This window comes from Alosa sapidissima, chromosome 3, assembly GCF_018492685.1.
Source record: "Alosa sapidissima isolate fAloSap1 chromosome 3, fAloSap1.pri, whole genome shotgun sequence".
In the NCBI taxonomy this organism is placed as follows: domain Eukaryota; kingdom Metazoa; phylum Chordata; class Actinopteri; order Clupeiformes; family Clupeidae; genus Alosa; species Alosa sapidissima.
Window position 1 is genome coordinate 7316379 of NC_055959.1, and position 22291 is coordinate 7338669.

The 22291-nt window shown below is 40.8% G+C and overlaps 1 long non-coding RNA gene across 2 annotated transcripts; it reads right to left on the reverse strand.

The window, feature by feature from the left end:
* Positions 1-16751: 16751 nt before the first annotated feature.
* LOC121704960 lies at positions 16752-18475 on the reverse strand. Of its 2 annotated transcripts, XR_006030682.1 has the most exons (4): positions 18353-18475; positions 18042-18115; positions 17808-17874; positions 16752-17567 (listed from the first exon to the last, which is right to left on the reverse strand). It is a non-coding gene; the product is annotated as an uncharacterized LOC121704960 (long non-coding RNA). The 2 variants fall into 2 exon arrangements; XR_006030681.1 differs by having other exon boundaries at positions 16752-17874.
* Positions 18476-22291: the final 3816 nt, after the last annotated feature.

Genomic DNA, 22291 nt, shown 5'->3' on the forward strand with positions numbered 1-22291 from the left:
GGGGGGGCTACAGATCAAAACGAAGAATGAAGGTTCCATGCTATCCATGTGGGGGTACATGCCCACCAAGTTTTGTGTACCCCGGTCTTTCAGTGTCCCGGGAATCCTTGTTGGTGTACGTCACTAAATGTACACATAAATTATTTTATTGTAAGGCCCCCCATGAACGGAATTCCACAAAACTTGGCGTGCATACAGAGGGTGTCATAATGATCCTACAATTCCAATTTCGTGCAGTTTTGACTATGTTAGGTCACAGATACCTTCAATTACAACACCTCATTTTTACTTTTTTGTGTTTAACTAGGTGGCGCTATACATGAAATGAGTGGTTATGGAATGGGTTGACATGGCCCCTTGAGATCAACATACAAAAAAAAAATGGTCCTCCTAAACCCTACGGTTTTCGAGATATTCACAGAAAACTGTGTCTGCCCTACCCTCCTTTCGGGGGTCCAGTCCAGCGGGGGGGGGCTACAGATCAAAACGAAAAACGATGGTTCCATGCTATCCATGTGGGGTTACATGCCCACCAAGTCTTTCAGTGTCCCGGGAATCATTGATGGAAATTTGGGCATGCGAAAAAGGGAAAAAAAAAAAATCTGACTAAACCTATATGACCGCCGCTTCGCTGCGCGGCGGTCAGTCATAATTATTTGTAGCCTATGTGGTCGTCCTCACGTTATCTGTCATTGACTTGGGCTACAGCGTAAAACTTTATCAGGTGACCAGTCGGCTAAAAATGCTTAGTTGTTTGATGCTGTATGAGACATTTTACTGCACAACAAAATGATTACACGTTGGGCTTAGAGGGCAAACTGTACAATTTTACTTGATCTGTAAGACAATAAAGAGACCAAACAGTACGAGAAGGAGTTATAGTGGGCTACTGACTGTTGTCATTACATGAATGCAGAATGGGCATTTTTCACAGGTAATGGGGAACTTCCCGTTTCTTCTGTCACAAATGAATGTGTTAATACATGTTGCCTAACAAAACATATACAACAGAAAACGCTCTTCTTAACACATAAATTTGCAAAATCTACCGAAATGATGTGGTAGTCACGTTATCTGTCATTGATTTGGGCTACAGCGTAAAACTTTATCTAGCTTCATCTAACTAGTTTAGGTGACCAGTCAGCAAAAATGCTTGTTTGGTGCTGAATGAGCATTTTACTGCACAACAAAATGATTACATGTTGGGCTTAGAGGGAAAACTGTAAGATTTTGCTTGATCTGTATGTTACCTGGCTGATGGGGCACGGGAGAAGCAGCCTGTCTTCTTCTTCTTCTTCTTGTGGGGTTTATTGGCGGCTGGCATACACACGGTTGAAAGCAGCCTGTCAGCGACCATGCCTGCCATAGACATAATATACATAGACGCCGCATCGACCACTACTCCTTACTAGCGCTGACGAGATTTGGAGCCGCCATCTTGGACCGGTCATCCACTCCACTCAGTGTAATCTGTTTGGCCTGTGAGATGAGCTGTCGGCGCACTTAATTAATCATATCTCACTGAATACCGAACAGATTCTCACTCGGTTTTTTTTGCTGCAAAGGTCATACATGTAGCTATGATACAGGACACATGATTTAGCGTATTTTAATATTCATAGTGGGTTTACCAGTAATAGAATATTCTGATATATGATATAAAGTGACCTGACGTCCGATATCAAAACTGGGAACATAATCCATGTTTGACAGCTTAGACAAAACTAGTTTGATACAAGTTTAATGAGTTAAATATAGTTCACAGTTGACAGAAAAGTTCCATCAACAGCATTATTCACAGAAAGGTTCTATAAACATTTAAGTGAGATCAGTGCCATTCAGACATCTGAGGGGTATTCCAAGTAGGCCTATGTGGTTTAGTGACAAACTTGGGTAAATTGACAGAATAAGTTGTAAACCTTCCAGTAGAAAAGCTGTATACAGGAAACATGGTTGTGTGTATTTTAATATTCATAGTGGGCTTAATAGTAATAGAATATTCTCATATATGATATATTATAAAGTGATGACATCCAATATAAACACTGGGAACATAACTAATCCATGTTTGACAGCATAGACAGAGACTGGTTTGATACAAGTTTTAATGGGTTAAATTGACAGAAAAAAACCATTAACATTTTCAGTTCAGTGCCATCAAAAATAAAGTTTGATGAACAGACATTGGTGTGGCATAAGTAAAGGAAATGGAGTAACTGGGTTCAATATCAACAGCATTTGTTAGACAAGTTCCATAAATATTGTAAAGTGCAAGTTTGTAGGTTTGTTTCTGATCCTTAAAAAACAGACATTGGTTTGGCATAGTAAGTGTAACTTCATCAATTCAAGACAAAAAGGTGACTTGTCACTTGTACAGTGTCAATGGGTTCATCAACAGCATCTGTTATTTACAGTTCACAGAAAGCTTTCAGCCCCAATGAAGAGATTAAATAAATAAGAATTAAGAAACATTTTAGAAACTGCTAAGATCAGCCCCGTTCATTGCAATCAGTAAAGAATCGAGGAGTGTCTTCACAGGCTCAGTGAGACAGAGGTTACTGTCATGCAGTTGGTTCTATGATTTCGATAACTGGTGCATGTAATTTTGTATGTTCCCACCTTGCTAAAATTGCTTGGGTACACTCTGGCTAAGAAAAAAGTGCTAAAAGAGGACCGAGTCAACCAGACGATGGGGAAATGGGACACAGAGTGGTGAATGCAGGTGATGAAGGTGGAGCTCATAAATCAAATATTCAGTCACAGTGTAGCAGATGCCCTCCAATACTGCAATGAAGAGCTGCACCTTCCTCAGTTCCAGGGATGTGAGGAGACTATTCAGTTCATTCACAGTCTCCTTGAGCAAGGCAGTTGTTCTGGGGAGATATAAAATAAATAAATGAATAAAATGAATAAAGGAATTTGAGAGGCATCTTATTCTTGTTAGGGTAAATGACATGTGAATAATACAGTGTTGGGCAAGCTACTTAGACATTGTAGTGAGCTAAACTATCAGTTACTCTGCTATGAATAAAACACTACACAATACTACCACCCAGTCAAATGTATTATTAACACAAACACAGCAGTAGGCTAGTTCTCTACATAGGAAGCTACTTTAAATTGTGCCAATTACACATGACAAGAAAAGTGTAGCTTGTGTGGCTAAGCCACTTGATAAATAAAGAAGTTAAGCTATTGAAAAGTTACTTTATTCAGAAAATAGTGAAGCTACCAACACGCTTAGGCTACAAGTAGCAGCTAGCGATTGCCCAATAATATAGGCTACAGTCTGTGCCACTTGTGTAAAATTCGCCAGCCAAATCTAGTATGATTTATTTCTACAATAGCCTTTTTGTGTCAGTTGTAATCTAAGTCAGTGTTATGGAATATGACTTATTAAGTCTCAGTTCATAGCCAGGTGAACACCGAGTAAACAGCCTAGCTAGCTGGCTACGATTCTCATACAGTAATATCAAAGATCCTTGCTCCTTCTCAACTCTCTGGTAATATTCTATTCACAAAATACAACCATTAGTACGGTAATGTTAAATCTTACTTGAGAAAAGTAAATCCCCCGAGCCCTGTTTGCGATGGTTCGTCGATTTGAGCAGGAACATGCTGCACAGTACTGGCATCTTGTGTCTTCTGCTGCAACGCAACGAGGAGTATGACCGGTCCAAGATGGCGGCCGCATTTCTCGTTTCCAGCAGCCAATGCGGCGTCTATGTATATTATGTCTATGATGCCTGCTATCTGAAGACCTCACGTGACAAAGGAAGAGCGATAGGCTGGTCGGGTGTGCGCAAGGAGGTGGCTCATTTCGGGGCATTGTTTCAGTCGTTTTTAATGGCTCAGGTTTTCAAAAGATAATTTCAAAACCGACCTCAGTAAAATCTTAATAATATTAATAATTTTTAAAAAAAAATCGTTGATAAAAGGCAAACTTCCTAGTGCTTTAGCACCACAGTGTCTATGTATGCACGCCTATGAGTATTTGTACTTCCTTACATTCCACCACTGTCTAGCAGATACTAGTGAGAATTGAGTGTGCATAATACAATTCAGTGAGACAGTTACAATCATATATGCCTTTCACCTTTTGTTTTTAGCCAGCAGCCAGACCAGCAGATACCCTGACTTTGCTAAATTACAGAAGCTAAGCAGGCTTAGTTAGTACTTGGCAGAGGTGGAAAGTAACGAAATACATTTACTCACGTTACTGTATTGAGTCGTTTTTCTGTGTATTTTGTATTTTTTAAGTAGTTTATAAAATCGGTATTTTAAATTTTACTTGATTACATTTTGAGTGAAGTATTGTACTTCGCTACATCAAAAATCCCATCCGTAAAAAATCGCGCCCTAAATCACTAGCCTAGTGATAATGATCAGCATGTAGCCTACAACAGGACATGAATCAAGCTGGCGCCATGCAGTCTTTCTGAAAGTGATGGAGACTGGATCACGAAATGCATCAGATTAGCCTAACCTATGAAAGTGTATATTCGCTATTCCAATCGGTTGTCTCAGTTCGTTTTAGCACTAATGATTGAGGAGATATTTAAGCAAACACCATGGGATTTCGTGTTTTGATGTTTGTGCTCACCTTTCTTTGGAAAGAAGTTTATTAGCAGTTGTTTCCCCTCATTTTGATGTCTCTCTTTTCCCTGTTTTGGCCTTTGTTTTTAGTAACCTGACTTGGCTTTCTTGGAGAAAGACATTGCACCAGCAGCAAAACAATTAGCGGTCCACTACTAGCGATGCTCAACTAAATAAACAAAAGAGACTACCTTATGAATCGTGCAGGCGGACTAAACCATTTAGCTCTTTAGCAAGGGAGAGTGAGAGTGACCTTACACAGTTTTCACCATGTTTTGTATACAAAATCCAGTCAGTCAAACTTTAAATTTCATCTGACATTCATTTTGACATTTAATTTGGAAGTTAAAATATTCAGGTAAAATAAATATATGGTGGAAATAAGTATTGAACGCTTAATTTTCTTTTCAGTAATTAGCCTGAACTTCCAGTGAGTCTATTCGAAATTTTCACCACACATTATATTAACACACATATAAAAAATCCAAACATAAGAGTTTTGAGTTGGAATGACACAGGAAAAAAGTATTGAACGTGCCTACTGAAATTTCTTCAATACTTTGTGGAAAAGCCTTTGTTTGTAAAGACAGCTTCAAGACATTTCCTGTATGACAAAACTTATTGGCCGCAGTATCAGGTCTGATTTTGGCCCATTGTTGCAAAGGTCTTGGGAGAGCTTTTTGCTTTTATCCATCATGAAATGTTTCTTGTGTGACACCTTGGTAATGAAAAACCTTTTTATAGCCCATCAATATGTAGGCTACTAACCAAGCTTATATTAATTTGCACAGATAGAAAGGATAACTACTCTCTATACAGATTCCAGCTCGTTCCTTCCCTTTCCTTGCCTTAGTGCTTTTTCTTAGCGTGTTCAATACTTTTCCCCTGTGTTATTCCACTTTATTACATGACTCTACTTATGGAGTTGTTTGGATTTTTTATGTGTGGATTACCTGAGTTATTACTAATGCCTGGTGAAAATGTTGTGCCCCCTGTATTCCACTTTTCACGGGCCCTCTCCTCCATTGGGGCCCTATACTTCCCACTTTCCCCCCCAGTACGACGCCCTTTAATCTGCTGAACCTTCTGCTCGTTTCCAAATATTAAAAAAACTCTGCAACTCAATATTGGCCTGCCTGCCTCAGCTGCCTGTGAGGGGCTTTTCAGTTGTGCTGGATTACTGTTCACTGCAAAGCGACCCAAGGATGAGTGCAACTAACTTTGAAAATCAACTACTGCTCAAACTTAAAGGAGAACTCCGGTGATTTTTCACATAGATCTCCATTTCTCAATGTCCTTTTCAGGCAAGTACCTCCACTCGGCGGCCATATTGCAACACTTTTTGGGCACTTATCGTGCATCTATTCCAGCAGAAATGCGTGTGCGTAAGGCTTCACGACACCAATCTTGCTCCAGCAGCGAGATCACAACAGATGATTGCCACGATGTCTTCACAGCACACCACATGATTGGCTGAATGTATTTTACAACACACCACATGATTGGCTCAATGTATTCACATGTCGACGTTTTGTCGCGGAAGGGTTGTAATATGTGTAGACATATGATGTGTAGACAACTGCCATATTGGCGTTACAAACTAACCCCATGCATTACTATGGAGGATTTTTTGAGTGCTGTATCTCCTCATTAGAAAGTCTTTGGTAAAACTGGTTGTTCTGGTCCCCCCCCCCCCCCCCCAAAAAAAAAAAAACTTTTACTTAAAGTACATTTTAGATTAACTACTTTTTACTTTTACTTGAGTACATTTTCAGATCGGTATTTTAACTTGTACTTGAGTAATATTTTATCAAGGTATTGGTACTTTTACTTGAGTACAATATTTTCGTACTTTTTCCACCTCTGGTACTTGGAAAAGAGACCTCCTTGGAAGAGTATAGGTTCCTGCTGGAAGTGGTGTTGGTGGCTGGCCAGTAGGTGGCACTCTTCCCTGTGGCCAAAAGCCACCTAATAAATATCAATCCCAATGCCCTATTGCAGTGGCAGGGACACTGTACTGCAGGAGATGTTTTCCTTTGCATGAATGTTAAATTAAGGTCCTTACTCACCATGGTTGTTGAAGATCCCATGGCACTTATCGCAAAGAGTAGGTGGTTCTCTGATTTGCTGGCTAAATTCCCAACCTGGTTCATTCAATTTGGCCTTGTAATCATCCTCCCAGTATGTAATTGGTTCATTCATTCCTTCTCTCTCCACCTGAAAATTAGCCTGGGTGTTCCCATGCTGCCTTGCGCGCGATTTGATTCGTGCTGCTAAGGCAGCCTGGAGACCATGGAGCAAATTTTCGCCTGAGATAGGGGACCAATCACAGAACAAGGGGGAAAGCAAGACAATGATGAGCTATGCACAGACGCATTTGATAGACATCCGTGGCACCCAATAAACGGATCTGGGCATTTTTTTTTCAAATACGAGAAAATTAACGTTTGGTTCCCAGACCACGTCTCATTGAGAAGTGGTGGCGTTAGCCAGGCTACCTGAAAATAGTGTGTGGTGAACATTCTGGCACATAATGGCTGTTGTGCATCATTCAGATGGGTGCTACACATTGGTGGTGCTTAGTGAGTGTCAAGAAAAGTGCTATGTTGATGTTACATTAACCCTTTTTTACTCCTTTTTACTCCTGTTAAATATACAGTATATATAGTAGCCTGACAGACTGTGTCCAAGGCTACTCAAGGCCTGTGCTGCTGAACTGGGGGAGCCACTGAAGCACATCTTTAACTTGAGTCTACGTCTCGGACAAGTGGAAGTGGAAGACATCATGTCTCACCCCCGTCCCTAAGAAGCCACACCCCACTGAGCTTAATGACTACAGGCCTGTTGCTCTAACATCACATGTGATGAAGACAATGGAGCGACTGGTCTTAGGTATGCTCAGACCCCAGGTACGCCATGCACTAGACCCGTTACAGTTTGCATACCATGACAAAGTGGCCGTAGACAATGCCATTACTTATCTTCTACACAGGACACATTCTCACCTAGACAAGGGGAAAAGTGCTGTGAGAATTATGTTCTTTGATTTCTCAAGTGCTTTTAACACCATTCAACCCCTCAGACTGGGAGACAAGCTCTTGCAGATGAGTGTGGACGCTCACCTGGTAACCTGGATTACAGATTACCTGACCGAGCGACCACAGTTTGTCAGACTGAAGAACTGTCTCTCTGACACTGTGATCAGCAGCACCGGAGCGCCACAGGGAACTGTGCTCTCTCCAGTCCTGTTCACCCTGTACACATCTGACTTCTGCTACAACACCGAGTCATGCCACATGCAGAAGTTTTCTGATGATACTGCAATTGTGGGGTGTATTAGGGACGAGCAAGAGGAAGAGTACAGGAGCCTGGTGAAGGACTTTGTGCAATGGTGCAAACTCAATCACCTTCAACTCAACACTTCAAAGACCAAGGAGATGGTGGTGGATTTCCGCAGGTCTAAGCCCGCTCTGCTACCAGTCTCCATTGATGGGGTCAATGTGGAGGTGGTTAGCACCTACAAGTATCTGGGTCTCCACCTGGACAATAAACTGAACTGGTCAGCCAACACTGACGCACTCTACAAGAAAGGGCAGAGCAGGCTGTACTTCCTGAGGAGGCTGCGGTCCTTCAATGTGTGCAGCAAGCTCCTCAGGATGTTCTACCAGTCTGTTGTTGCCAGCGTCCTCTTCTATGCAGTGGTATGCTGGGGAGGAAGCACAAAGAAGAAGGATGCTGGTCGACTTGACAGGCTGGTAAGGAAAGCTGCCTCTGTAGTGGGAGCTGAACTGGAGTACATCACTTCAATATCTGACAAAAGTAAGTATAAGTATAAGTATATATACTCTTTTGATCCTGTGAGGGAAATTCCCGAGAGGAAAAAGGACCCTGAACAAACTGATCAACATCTTGGACAATGAACGTCATCCACTCTACAGCATTATTAAAAAGCAAAAGAGCTTGATCAGCTGGAGACTTCGCTCACTGCCATGCACAACTGAAAGGCTGAGGAAGTCATTTGTCCCCTGGGCCATTGAACTGTTCAATGCTTCACTAAAGGGAAGAGGAGAGATAGACTTCTCTGCTTAGTCTGTCTGCTTCTCCACCCTCTCCATGTTTGAGTACTGACTGCCCACTACTGCTTTACTACTGTTTTACTATTGTTTTACTAATGTCTAAAGCCTAATGTTTTTACTACTGTTTTACTGCTACACTGTTTTTCATGCTATATTAGCACACATGACCAATGGCTTCTGCTACAATACTGAATGGTTGTAACCCTATTACCTCAACCTGTTCTTGCACTGACATAGTTTTTTTTTAATTACCTTGTCTACATTACACTTTACTCTCCTATTTGTCCATATTATTTATGCTGGTCTCTAGACCTTATTCTTGCACTGTTGCACTGTTGGACTACTGTTGGACTACTTTTTGCACCTTCACCATGACACTCACTCTCTTGAGCACTCTCTTATATATATATACTAATGCTGTTAGTTAAACGCGTTATTAACGGCGTTAACGTAAACCTATTTTAACGGCGTCAATTTTTTTAACGCGAGATTAACGTTGTTTTTGGTTAAACAAACTTTGTAGTTTTTTCACATGCTGTTGCAACAACTAGTAACGTTAGAACAACTTCAACACCACACTGGATTTAGCTAGACCGGAAACTAAACAATACGCACTGACGAATGGAATGGAACGTTGTGTGTGCTGCACGTACACGCCCCCTTTTAGGGAAAAGATGACTGATATAATGGAAACCTATGCTGCATCAAAGTGGGGAGCAAAAAGGGCTTATACTTACTAAATCTTGAAACAAACGTGAATAAAAGGCACAAAATAAGGTTGGTGTAAGAGTTATCTGTGTGTTTATGGGATTAATGTGACCATGTTCCTATGGTTTGCTTTTTCTAGTTTACAGGAGTGTCACGAATGTATCGATAGGCACAGTCAAACTGCCCGTGGCTGACTATAACTAAGTTCAGCAAGCTTAACTTTACATGTCATAACATCAACTAAACATAAGTCACACATTCATTCTATCACTTGTAATATGAACGTAGCCTATTTCCTACAACTACAGTAGGTGAGGTAATTGGCTATGTTATACTAAAGTTCCACAGTTAGCTAGCTAGCAAGCTAACCATTTTGCATGGGATATTATGGTAAGTGTACATGCAAAATTTGTTCTCAACATGGGGTATTGCAAACGAATTAGGTTGGTAATGTACATAGTTTCGACATGAGTAAGTTACATAATTCTTCATAACTGCCTTGTTAGTAAAATGATTGAATGTCCTGTGAATTAAAAATAGATGTAACGTCAACGTGTGATTACTAGCTGTCTATCAATGATATAATTAAGTGTGCTTGCAAAGCAGCACACTTATTAAGTGTGCTTGCAAGCACACTTATTGTTCTTCTTATTAAGTGTGCTTGCAAGCACACTTATTGTTAGGGGTCCGAGCAGCGTAGCTGCAGGACCCCTATTGTTTCTGTACCGTTCATTTTTGGCCAAAATTCTGTAAAAGTCATACTGCAGCCTAAACCGTAACTCCAAAACTCTTCAAATTTTCAGGTATGGTTACCAGTACCCCCCTCTGCCCTTAACCCAAAATTTGGGGTACTGCACCCAAAGGTGGCGCTGTTGGAAAAAAAGTTCATTATGCTAATTTCTCCTTACCAGATTGACCTAGACTCAAAATTCTTTCATAATATTAATCTCTAAACTCAGATGCATCTTTTTGGCCCTGGTCTTACCCAGATAGCAATTTCCTTTGGGCCGGATCCGCATAAAAGCCATTAGATCCGCCTGTAGCGGACATACGGTATCTGACTGTGGGCCAGGTCTGCTCCTGATACAGGTTTCAGCTCTGCTAGCAATGCTGTTTTATCACCGGTTTACAGATTTGTCCCAGGTCCAATTTCCGCAACTCAACTGGAAGTCAGGAGATGCGTTTAAAATACAAAACACCGATTTGGCCCAAACCTGTGATACGGATATGAGCCGAAGGACCATTTTTTCACAGCAGACCCAGGTGGTAATGATATTAATTAAGGTGCTGATTCTGCTAAATTGACCTTTCCCTACTTCATTGTCAACTGGCTGCTAAAGAAAAAAAAAGGTATTTTGGAATGGCACAAATTTAGAAACCATGGGGGTGCACTATGTTCCCATGGCCACTTCATTTCTACAGTAAGGCTGGAAAAGAAGATATAGTTGGCTCAATATTGATCATATGCTCGTTTCAATCAATTGTTGTTTGTGTCAGATCAAACAGTGCTATGAGACAACCCCATATTCTTGCCACGCATGCAGAAGTCCAAGCAGTAACGTTAATCAAGGATCTTTGGTTTGCTCACTATCAATCTTTTGACATGATTTGTCAGCCTGGACTAGGACAGCCCAACTTTTGAAAGGTAGGCTCTGCTTTTCTGCTTTTTATCTCTGTTGGTTTATTCAGAGACAACAATAAGCAAACGAGCGATTGATAACTTTACTGTAAGGTTATACTATTATTTTCCAGCAATATAGGCTAGGCTACTAGCTTAGCTTGAGCAAAACAGCCATCACAATAACTAGCCTATTTTGGTAACAGCTAACGCCAACAGGATCACTGATGATAAAAAAACGAGTGTAATTGTGACTTAACCTATTTTCAAAAAGGAATAAATGGGTCATGTTTATTTTTTGTTGTTTCAGATTGACCATGGAGATGACTGAGGAAGACAGCCTGAATATCGATGGGAACAGTGGAATTAACACGACTTAAAATTTGTCTGGGATTGCACTTCTACAGCCAGGTTGTTGAATAAAAAAAATAATAAGACACTTATGTGTAAAGTTTTTTTTTACCCCCCTTGTGTTTGTAGCCTAGCTTATGTTTATCAGTTAAGCTGTTGGGAAAACGTTACGAACTTTAGCCTGGGTGAACCTATAACGAACCTGTTAGCAAATGTGTAGCAAACAGATTTTTCAGGATAATTAGCCCTAATTACCAATCACATTTCACATGTCAAATAAAGCCGGCTGATGTCTGATAAACGGGTCCGTACCACACACAATAAGCGGACCCGTATTGCATATGATAAACAGATCTGGAACACGTCAGTAACACAGACTACCATACTGAACTGGGCCAGTCTTAGCCCTTATTGGTACCAGATCCGTCAAACGGATCCAGACCAATTTTGGACCGATGTGCGTTTGGACGCCGGATCAGGTCCATAATGCAGATCCGTGCCGGACGTTGTGGTAGGTGTGGCCCAGTTCCGTCCCAGTGTATGTTTGCTATCTGGGTATGGTCTAAAAATTTTTACTTTTGACACAATTTCATGGAAAAGCCAAACATTATAAAAAGTTTCACACTCTTCAAAATTTATCAAATCTTCACCAAAATTCTCATAGACAATGTTTAGGCAAAGCCTCACAAAAGTGATCAAAAGAATTTGGATATGTTTTTCCATTTCAGAGATATAGACCAATAAAGTTCGACCACTCAGCCCATTTCTCCTATATCACCTATATGAGTAATTTTTTTTCCTTGGAGAACAACCATACAACCATCATTATGTGGATACCATTAACAGGGCACATTTTCAGATCTGTACTCTTTTTTATAAAGCCCTTAATTCTATTGTCAAATGTATGCTAGGAATTTTCTTGATGTTGTGTGTTTGCCAACACACATTTTCACCATGTGAATGTGACTGCCATGTAGGATTGTCAGTGGCTCAGTGGGATAATGCCTAGCGCTGATGTTTGTTAGGTTGAGAGTTTGAATCCCTGGTAGTGCTTTAGGCTCTAGCTCAAATACTATTGGTTATTGAAGATTCACACCATTGAACAGCACCTGAATGACATCAGGCAATCAACATACACAGTCATTAGTTGCCAAGAATCAGAATGCCGAGACACTCTGACATTTAGGGGAACTTCTTTGTTCACTATTTTTCCTTCATCATTTAGTCATATTCATATTTCATTCATTAGTGTTCTTCTCTACAAATGTCTAATTGCCCCAGAATTTCAAAAAGATTTCAGGTGTACTCTTTTAGGAAAGCCCTTCATTTTATTGTCAAATACTTGGAGTTTTTCTTGTGTGTTTACCAACACACATTTTCACCATGTGAATGTGACTGCCCAATGTGTATGATTGTTAGTGGCTCAGTGGGATAATGCCTTGTACTGGTGTTTCCCGTTAGAACTTTAGGATCAAGCTGCACATGCTATTGGTCATTTAAAGGAGAATTCCGGTGTGATATTGACCTAAAGTGTATTGAAACATGATACCGAGTGTGAACGTATGTCTCATAGCCCATCTCGACTTGTCCCCTGCACTCCAAAATCTGGCGCTAGTTAGCCGATGCTACCAACAACTTTTTCAGTAGTGGTGCTTCGGCATCGGGCTAGCCATGCAAATAAATCACTGTTTTACACCCATTTACGAGGCTCAATGTATCTCCACACTTCATTGGTAGACTTCCTAGGGCCCTGACATTTAAAACGAGACATTGAGAACTTTGAAAAAGCACTGGTAGTTTACTTACAAGACGATTTATACAGACAGTATCTTCACGAAGTTTAACGTTTGCAGCCATCTTGAATTTAGTCACGATAAGTCGAGCAACGAGTAAGAATGAACAGGTATAATAAGGGATCAGATTCCAAAAATAATTCAGTGGAAATGCATGGATTCCAGTTTCTTCCAGTAGCAGCAACTGGAATCCATGCATTTCCACTGAATTATTTTTGGAATCTGATCCCTTATCATAGCTGTTCATTCTTACTCGTTGCTCGACTTATCGTGACTAAATTCAAGATGGCTGCAAACGTTAAACTTCGTGAAGATACTGTCTGTATAAATCGTCTTGTAAGTAAACTACCAGTGCTTTTTCAAAGTTCTCAATGTCTCGTTTTAAATGTCAGGGCCCTCGGAAGTCTACCAATAAAGTGTGGAGATACATTGAGCCTCGTAAATGGGTGTAAAACAGTGATTTATTTGCATGGCTAGCCCGATGCCGAAGCACCACTATTGAAAAAGATGTTGGTAGCATCGGCTAACTAGCGCCAGATTTTGGAGTGCAGGGGACAAGCCGAGATGGGCTATGAGACATACGTTCACACTCGGTATCATGTTTCGATACACTTTAGGTCAATATCACACCGGAATTCTCCTTTAAGATTCACACCATTGAACAGCACCTGAATGACATAAGCCAATCAACATTCACACTCATCAGTTGCCAAGAATCACAATGCCGAGACACTCTATGACATTCAGGGGAACTTCTTTGTTTACTATTTTTCCTTCATCATAAAGTCTATCATATTTATATTTCATCCATTAGTATTCTTCTCTACAAATGTCTTATTGCCCCAGAATTTCAAAAAGTTTTCAGGTGTACTCTTTTAGGAAAGCCCTTCATTTTATTGTCAAATGTATGCTTGGAGTTTTTCTTGTTGTGTGTTTACCAATACACATTTTCACCATGTGAATGTGACTAGCCAACATGTAGGATTGACAGTGGCTCAGTGGGATAATGCCTTGTACTGGTGATCCTTAGGTTGAGAGTTCAAATCCCACTTGAAGCATTAGTGTTAGAATACTGTTGGGTTGTGGATGTTAGCATACTACAATAGAATGCTGTTGGGTTTTGGAGGTTAACACACTATAACATTACAGCTACTTGTCAATATGGATTTGTAGTGCAAGTATAACTGTATAATTATAGGCTGTTTATCTTATTGACTCCAACACAGCTGTAGCCTATAATTAAGTGTGCTTGCAAAGCAGCACACTTATTGTTCTTCTTAAAAAGGTGCCATGTGTAAGAATTGAGGTAAAAATATCCAAAAAATGAGCTACACGCATCAAAAGAATGAGAAGAAATAATGGCGATGATGTCATTAAAAAAAAATGACAAGGTATAGTGCTGCAGAGATATCAACCTGAATTAGCATGCTAAATTACTAGCCACAGCCCGACAGGTGTCATAATACCAGTTTCGGCCATGGGAGGCGGTATGCCGGCAACATAACCGCCAGCCAAACTGCAATACACGTGTCTCGGTTGTTACTCTAGTGTAGACCAACTCACTTTCTGGAGGTATACTGCCCCCATCTTTCATGGAATGTGGAGTATGAATTGATTTTTTGCCGGATATTACATATGGCACCTTTAAGTTTTATTATTATTATTCCCGTCTCCCTAATTTTTTGTCAGCTCTAGCGCCTAGGCCCTTTGAGACAGAGACACCGTTCCAACTTTAAAACGTCCGGTCAGTACCGGTGTAAGTTGGTCACGAAGATGACATCAGGTGGGCGTGTCGTTCGTCCGCCATATTGGATTGAACAGAAAGCGAAACTAAAGGTCACAACTTTGGTCTGAACGCCACGAAACTTGACGTACATTATCATTGGACCAAGCCTCACAAAAGTTAAGGATTTTTGATTTTCGAAAGCGTTTGCCAGTCACAGCCAAACGAAATCGGCGGCGAAGCTCCGAAACAAGAAGTCTCCGTCATGGGATAGTATGGACTTACGAACTGAAATAGCTAGGAGAACAGTAGCTATATATAGCTTACATAAGAGTTGTTTTCACATTGACGGTATTCAAATTAAATTTTTCATTATTGTTAAATATCATGATGGGAGAGTATTATTATGACCGCCGCGCAGCGAAGCGGCGGTCATATAGGTTTAGTCAGATTTTTTTTTTTTTTTTCTTTTTCTTTTTCGCATGCCCAAATTTCCGTCAATGATTCCCGGGACACTGAAAGACCGGGGTACACGAAACTTGGTGGGCATGTAACCCCACATGGATAGCATGGAACCATCGTTTTGATCTGTAGCCCCCCCGCTGGACTGGACCCCCCGAAAGGAGGGTAGGGCAGACACAGTTTTCTGTGAATATCTCGAAAACCGTAGGGTTTAGGAGGACCATTTTTTTTTTGTATGTTGATCTCAAGGGGCCATGTCAACCCATTCCATAACCACTCATTTCATGTATAGCGCCACCTAGTTAAACACAAAAAAGTAAAAATGAGGTGTTGTAATTGAAGGTATCTGTGACCTAACATAGTCAAAACTGCACGAAATTGGAAGTGTAGGATCATTATGACACCCTCTGTATGCACGCCAAGTTTTGTGGAATTCCGTTCATGGGGGGCCACACAATAAATTAATTTATGTTACTATACACCAACTGGCCTGTAGGTGGCCGGAGACAGTTTTCTGTGAATATCTCGAGAACCGTAGGGCCTAGGAGGTCTACCTTTTTTATGCATGTTGGTCTTAAGGGGGCATGTCAACCCATCCCATTACCACTTATTTCATGTATAGCGCCACCTAGTTAAAAATTAAAAAGCAAAAAATTAGGTGTTTTCATCACAATATCTCTGGCTGACAAGGTCAAAACTGCACGAAATTAAAAGTGTAGGATCATTATGACACCCTCCGAATGCATGCCAAGTTTTGTGTACTTTCGTTCATGGGGGGCCTTACAATAAAATAATTGATGTGTACATATAGTGACGTACACCAACAAGGATTCCCGGGACACTGAAAGACCGGGGTACACAAAACTTGGTGGGCATGTACCCCCACATGGATAGCATGGAACCGTCATTCTTCGTTTTGATCTGTAGCCCCCCCCCCCGCTGGACTGGACCCCCTGAAAGGAGGGTAGGGCAGACACAGTTCTCTGAATATCTTGAGAACTGTAGGGCCTAGGATGACCAATTTTTTCCGTATGTTTGCCTCCAGGGGTCATGTTAACCCATTCCATGTGCACACATGTGCATAAACAGATACACACGCACACATACATTTACAGTAATCATACGTATGACACACTCACACAGTAGACATATGTACGCATGCATGCACATGCACAAACACACATACGCAGGCAAACACACAAGCACGCACATACACACACACACACACACATAAACATAAATTTGTACACGCACACATTTCAAGAATTTTTCCCGTCATCTACTCCCTGAATTTTTTGGTCATTGATACCCGGGACACCGAACCACCGGGGTACATGAAATTTGGTGGGTATGTAGCCCCACTAAACTTTTACGGAAAAATTTCATTTCATCCCCGGGGACAACCGTGTGTGTTGCAGGTGACCCAAATAAATGGATAGGAACAGAGAGCTTTGGTCAATAATTTTTGCTTTTTATTTCTCTTTAACTGCTCCAGGAGGGGGAAAGGAGACTTGGTCAGGGAGAATGTCAGAACAGAAACAAACAATAATAGCTCAATAAACTTGGGGATAACACAAAGACAAGGACCCCTGGGTACAGCTGTGACTGTCTTTTAAGCACTAGTTAGCAAAATACCATATGCCGTCGCTCGACTAGGAGGGAACAAAACTGTGCTCACACGCACCCACAAGTGCCACTACACTGCAATCATCAGGAGTGAGTAATCAATCACACTAAAGAACACTCATGAAATGGTTTGAAACCCACACTGGCCACTAGGGCATATACTAAGAAGGAGCCTACTGCTATACAGGCATTGGCTATCTAGCAAAATTACAATTGGTCACAGCTAGGAGGGGCAAGGAGACAAGAGGAGACAAATAAAAATAATAAAAAACTCAAACCAGTAAAAGGGAGAAAAATCAGGAGGGGAACATTAACTGAGGCAGCCCTCGAGCAGATGGTTAAGAGGGCTGCTCAAAAACACTGGCCGACTAGGCCAGTGCCGACAGGGTAGGAGAAGGGAAAAGCAGAAAACAAACAAACTGGGGATGAACAACCAACTAACTCAACCTGACCATACACCAACCTAGCGCTGCTACTTGGCGTTGGAAGGCACAATAATGGGCTAAGGACAGAGCAGGTCACCACTAGGGAGCATACAATAAAAAAAAAACACAAACTAAATTTAATCAGGGGAAAACAGTGGTCAGGCTGTCATACTGACAGCCAGCTGTGATCTATAGCAAACAAGAAAACAAGATTTTACTAATAACATACATCATCTTCAATTATCACCTACATGCCACAAGTCATAATTTTACAGTTATCAATACAAAGAACTTTTAATCAGTACAAAATGTATGCACTTAAATCTTAAAATATAAATAATACAAATACACATTTTTCTAAACCCATGTAGCAACCCCAATCATTATTGCATGATTAACTGGCAGTACAAGTAAGCCATTGCTGCCTACCTTGGCCTTGTTTGTGCTATGGGCAAGAGGCCCGAGGGGTCAGAGTGGAGGAGGGAGGGCGCGTCAGCTATAAATGGAAAAAAAAGGAATATTGAGCCAATGTACAGGGCATAGCTAACGTAAAGGCAGGGCCTGGTTACGGCAAGACAGAATAGCTGTAGACGTCATTGCTGCGCTACGAACATTAACACTCAACTATGCTACTTGCTAGGCTCATTAGCATGCATCGCCTACCTTGATGAACATGGGTAGTCTACTAGTCAAATGTCGGGTGAAATAAGGCAGGATTCCAGGGAGCTTTTGTCACACTGCAGTGAGATTGGGCCATACGGAACAGCACAATCAGCCAACATCCTTAAAAAAACCACCAGAAAGCTAAACAGTATGAATCATCCCCCCCCCCTTACCGTCACTAACCAAGCAGCCCAAGGTTTGTTTGTTGGTTAGCAAGAGAAACAAACATAGCTAAAGCCCATCGACTACGATACTGCAGTTCAAGATGAATCACAACCGCATACGTTAGCCTAGTATAAAAGTCCACCTACCGATGCCCAGCGTGAAATAAGCACAAGAAAACGCTCCTGTCCTCCAGAGTAGCCTACTGCCAGCGACGGCAACTTTCATCCTACGAGCCTCACAGAACACCATTATATTTCCAAGGAGTGATGGGCCCATTGGCTCAGTGTCATGTCCACAGGTGGGCACAATTAGTGTGCGCCTAATCAGTAGGCGTGCTCACACATGCATGAGACTGAGACGCCTGTTTATTTTGTTTTAAGTGCGTGCAGGGTGTGAGAGGGGAATCGATGTGCTTTGATTCCAGCTTGGTAGTTGTAGTCTGTGAAATTAAAAAGCACGTGTGTGTGAAGTATCCAAACAATGACACCTTCATTTCATTATGGCTGCTTTAGCAACACACCTTAAGCTACTGTGTAGTGGGTCCCATTTAGAAGTGGCTACTTCATTCGCGCTTTCCTTGACTCATGGAGCTGCGTGAATGTTATTACAACTTTTCGCCACGATATGACAGTTTAAGTCCGCTTGATACTGTAAGGCGTAAACCATTGGTTTCCAAAGGAGATTTTATTTGTGTCGCCAGCATAGCCTATTGACAATTTATGTTGTAAATAGGCCTACCTTATAATCCTACCTTGTAGCTTAGGGAAGCTAACAGCTTTCTATTAGGATCTATTTTGTTAGTTACCGTTTTGTCATAACTCCCTGATGCATTTTTGCATTTAGAATAGCCAGAGCGTGTATATCTCAATTGGAAAATTAAACAATATCGGGTGCCTATGGACTAGGCTGGGTGAACCCAGCCTGATCTGCCCGCTATTTATTTTTTGATTTCTTAAAAGATTGAGCTTGGTCTGATGAAAGCCAGACTAGCCATGGACCTCAGTTACACAATGCAAGGGAACATGAATCATATTTGCACGAACAATAACGGACAAAAGCTCTTCAACTTTGGCCCGTTAAAATGTGTATGAACAGTCTAGCGACGCATTTCATCAAGGCCCATTTGGACATGTCAGTTATTTGCACCACTGGTTAGATGTAAAACAGCATTTCGTTTCAGACTACTGTTACTTAATTTATGCATTGACAATAAAGTATCACATGAACTAAAGATGACTAAAATCTTATGTAGAAAAAGAAACATTCACAAAAAATCCATCCATCCAAAAATGACCTTTGTTTTTGATAGCTGTTGAAAACGGCATGGAACTGACAGAGATGTTTTTGTTTATAAATAAATAAATAAATAACATTATGCTGATACCTTTTGCTTTTCCCAAATACAATGTAGCTAAGTGACCTTTCATCAATCCAGTTGCAATGGATGAACTGTGATGAACTGCCCTACTTGTGATTGTTTAGAGATTTTAAAGGTTTTATAACAATGCTACATCTTCTTTGGCTATTCTACAATCTATTCACCTTTTCAGCACCAGTAGGCTACTTTCTGTGCAGCCGCACACACACACTCAGGCATGCCAAACAAGCATACACAAAAGTTTCAAGAGTGGGGGATGGAGTAAAATATGGAGACAAATTGAAGTGTGATTTATTTTCGCGGAACAGATGTACAGGACTGAGCGGCGGTCATATTTTGTACCGCTATGCGGTACAAAATACATCTAGTTTTACATCTAGTTAAAAATGTTACAAGTATGCAAATGCATATGTTTACGGGCATTTAGGTTTTACTGTGTTGTTTTGTTATAAAGACATGCAAGGCATTCTGGGCCGTAATGAACAGTGGTCGGCAGCACTCCATAGGCTATACGTATTTAAAAATCTCTTTCTCAAAAAGGCTTTCAAATCTCTTCTCAATCCTCCACCACCACCATCAACTACTTCACTGTCAGCAAATGACTTTGCAACATTTTTCACTGAAAAAGTTGCTAAAATAAGTGCTCAGTTTGATGCTCCTATAAGGAGGGCTTTGCCTTGTGTTAGTATGACCGCATCATTTGACTCTTTCTCTCCTCTTGATGAGGAAGCAGTCTCTCAATTGCTTCAGCGATGTCGTCCAACAACATGCCCATTAGATCCTGTCCCGTCCACTCTTCTACAGTCTATCTCACCCGCTGTTCTACCAGCAGTCACACATGTATTTAATGCTTCACTCAGTTCTGGAATAGTTCCTTATTCTTTTAAACAGGCTAGGGTTACACCTCTGCTAAAGAAAAGTACACTTAATCCAACTGAGGTGAAGAACTACAGACCTGTCTCCCTTCTTCCTTTCTTGTCAAAGGTTTTGGAGAAAGTGGTCTTCAAGCAAGTTTGTGACTTTCTTCATCAGAATAATCTACTAGACCCTATGCAATCTGGTTTCAAGAGTGGTCATTCTACTGAAACTGCTCTTCTGTCTGTGACTGAAGCATTGAGAGTAGCTAAGTCCTCTGCTCAGTCATCAGTATTAATTCTACTAGATTTATCTGCAGCCTTTGATACTGTTAGCCATGACATTCTCCTATCTATACTATCTGAACTGGGAATTTCTGGAAAAGCTCTTGACTGGTTTGAATCTTACCTTAAAGGGCGTTCTTTCAACGTGTCTTGGCAGGGACAGGTATCTAAGTCTCATGACCTCACCACAGGTGTGCCTCAGGGATCAGTATTAGGACCCTTGCTTTTCTCTATTTACATCACTTCCTTAGGTGATACCATTCGCTCCCATGGATTTGACTATCACTGTTATGCAGACAACACTCAACTTTACCTGTCTTTCCCACCTGATGACTCTAGTGTTTCCCACTGGATTTCTGCATGCCTTAAGGATATTTCAGCCTGGATGAAAGATCGGCACCTTCAGCTTAATCTCTCAAAAACAGAGTTTTTGGTGTTTCCAGCTAAAACAGCTATTCCCCAACAGATTAACATCCAGCTTGACTCAACTTCACTGACCCCAACTAGATCGGCACGAAACTTGGGCGTTGTAATTGATGACCGACTTAACTTCTCTGAGCATATAGCTTCTATTGCAAAATCATGTCGGTTTATGCTTTACAACATTAGGAAGATCAGACCTTATCTGACACAAGATTCCACACAACTTCTTGTTCAGACCATGGTCATCTCTAAGCTGGACTATTGTAATTCACTATTAGCTGGCTTACCCGCTTGTGTAACAAGATCATTACAGCTGATTCAAAATGCTGGAGCACGCCTGGTCTTCAATCAGCCAAAGAGGACACATGTAACTCCTCTCCTAGTTACTCTCCATTGGCTCCCTATAGTAGCCAGAATTAAATTTAAATCTCTCACTTTGGCCTATAGGACACTAACTAGATCTGCTCCTAGTTATTTTAATTCAATAATCAAGCCTTACATCCCCAACCGCCCACTGCGGTCTTCTGGTGAGCGTATGTTGTGTCGACCAGTCATGAAAACTGGGTCTAATTCCAGACTCTTTTCTTCAGTGGTTCCATGTTGGTGGAATGAACTGCCCAGTGCTCTCCGTTCCTGTGGTAGTTTTGGGTCGTTTAAGAGGGGTCTAAAGACATTCCTATTCAACATATACTTAGTTGTTTAAGCGCTTATGTGTTATGGTTTATATAATGTTGTTTTATTTTAATTGGGCTGTTAATTAATTTGACATTATTGTTTATTATTGATATTCTCCTTAATGTAGTCTTAGCATGTCATTGTTTTTATATTATTGATTGAATTGACATTATTGTTTTATTATTGCCTTTCCCCTTTTTTACATTGCTTTTTATTAGGCTATTGCTTGAATTGATATTATTGTGTACTACAACTATTCTCCTTACTATATTTGACCTACATTTTAATCTGTTCCCTGTTCAATTTTAAATATTATTATGTTGTTTTGTATTTATGTGTCGCTTTGGACAAAGGCGTCTGCTAAATCCATAACCATAACCATAACGTATTAATGTGAATAGGTGTTTCTGTAAACCTAGGGACAATAAACAGCTATCTCTGTTACAAAAACGAGCTGGTAATCGCTCATT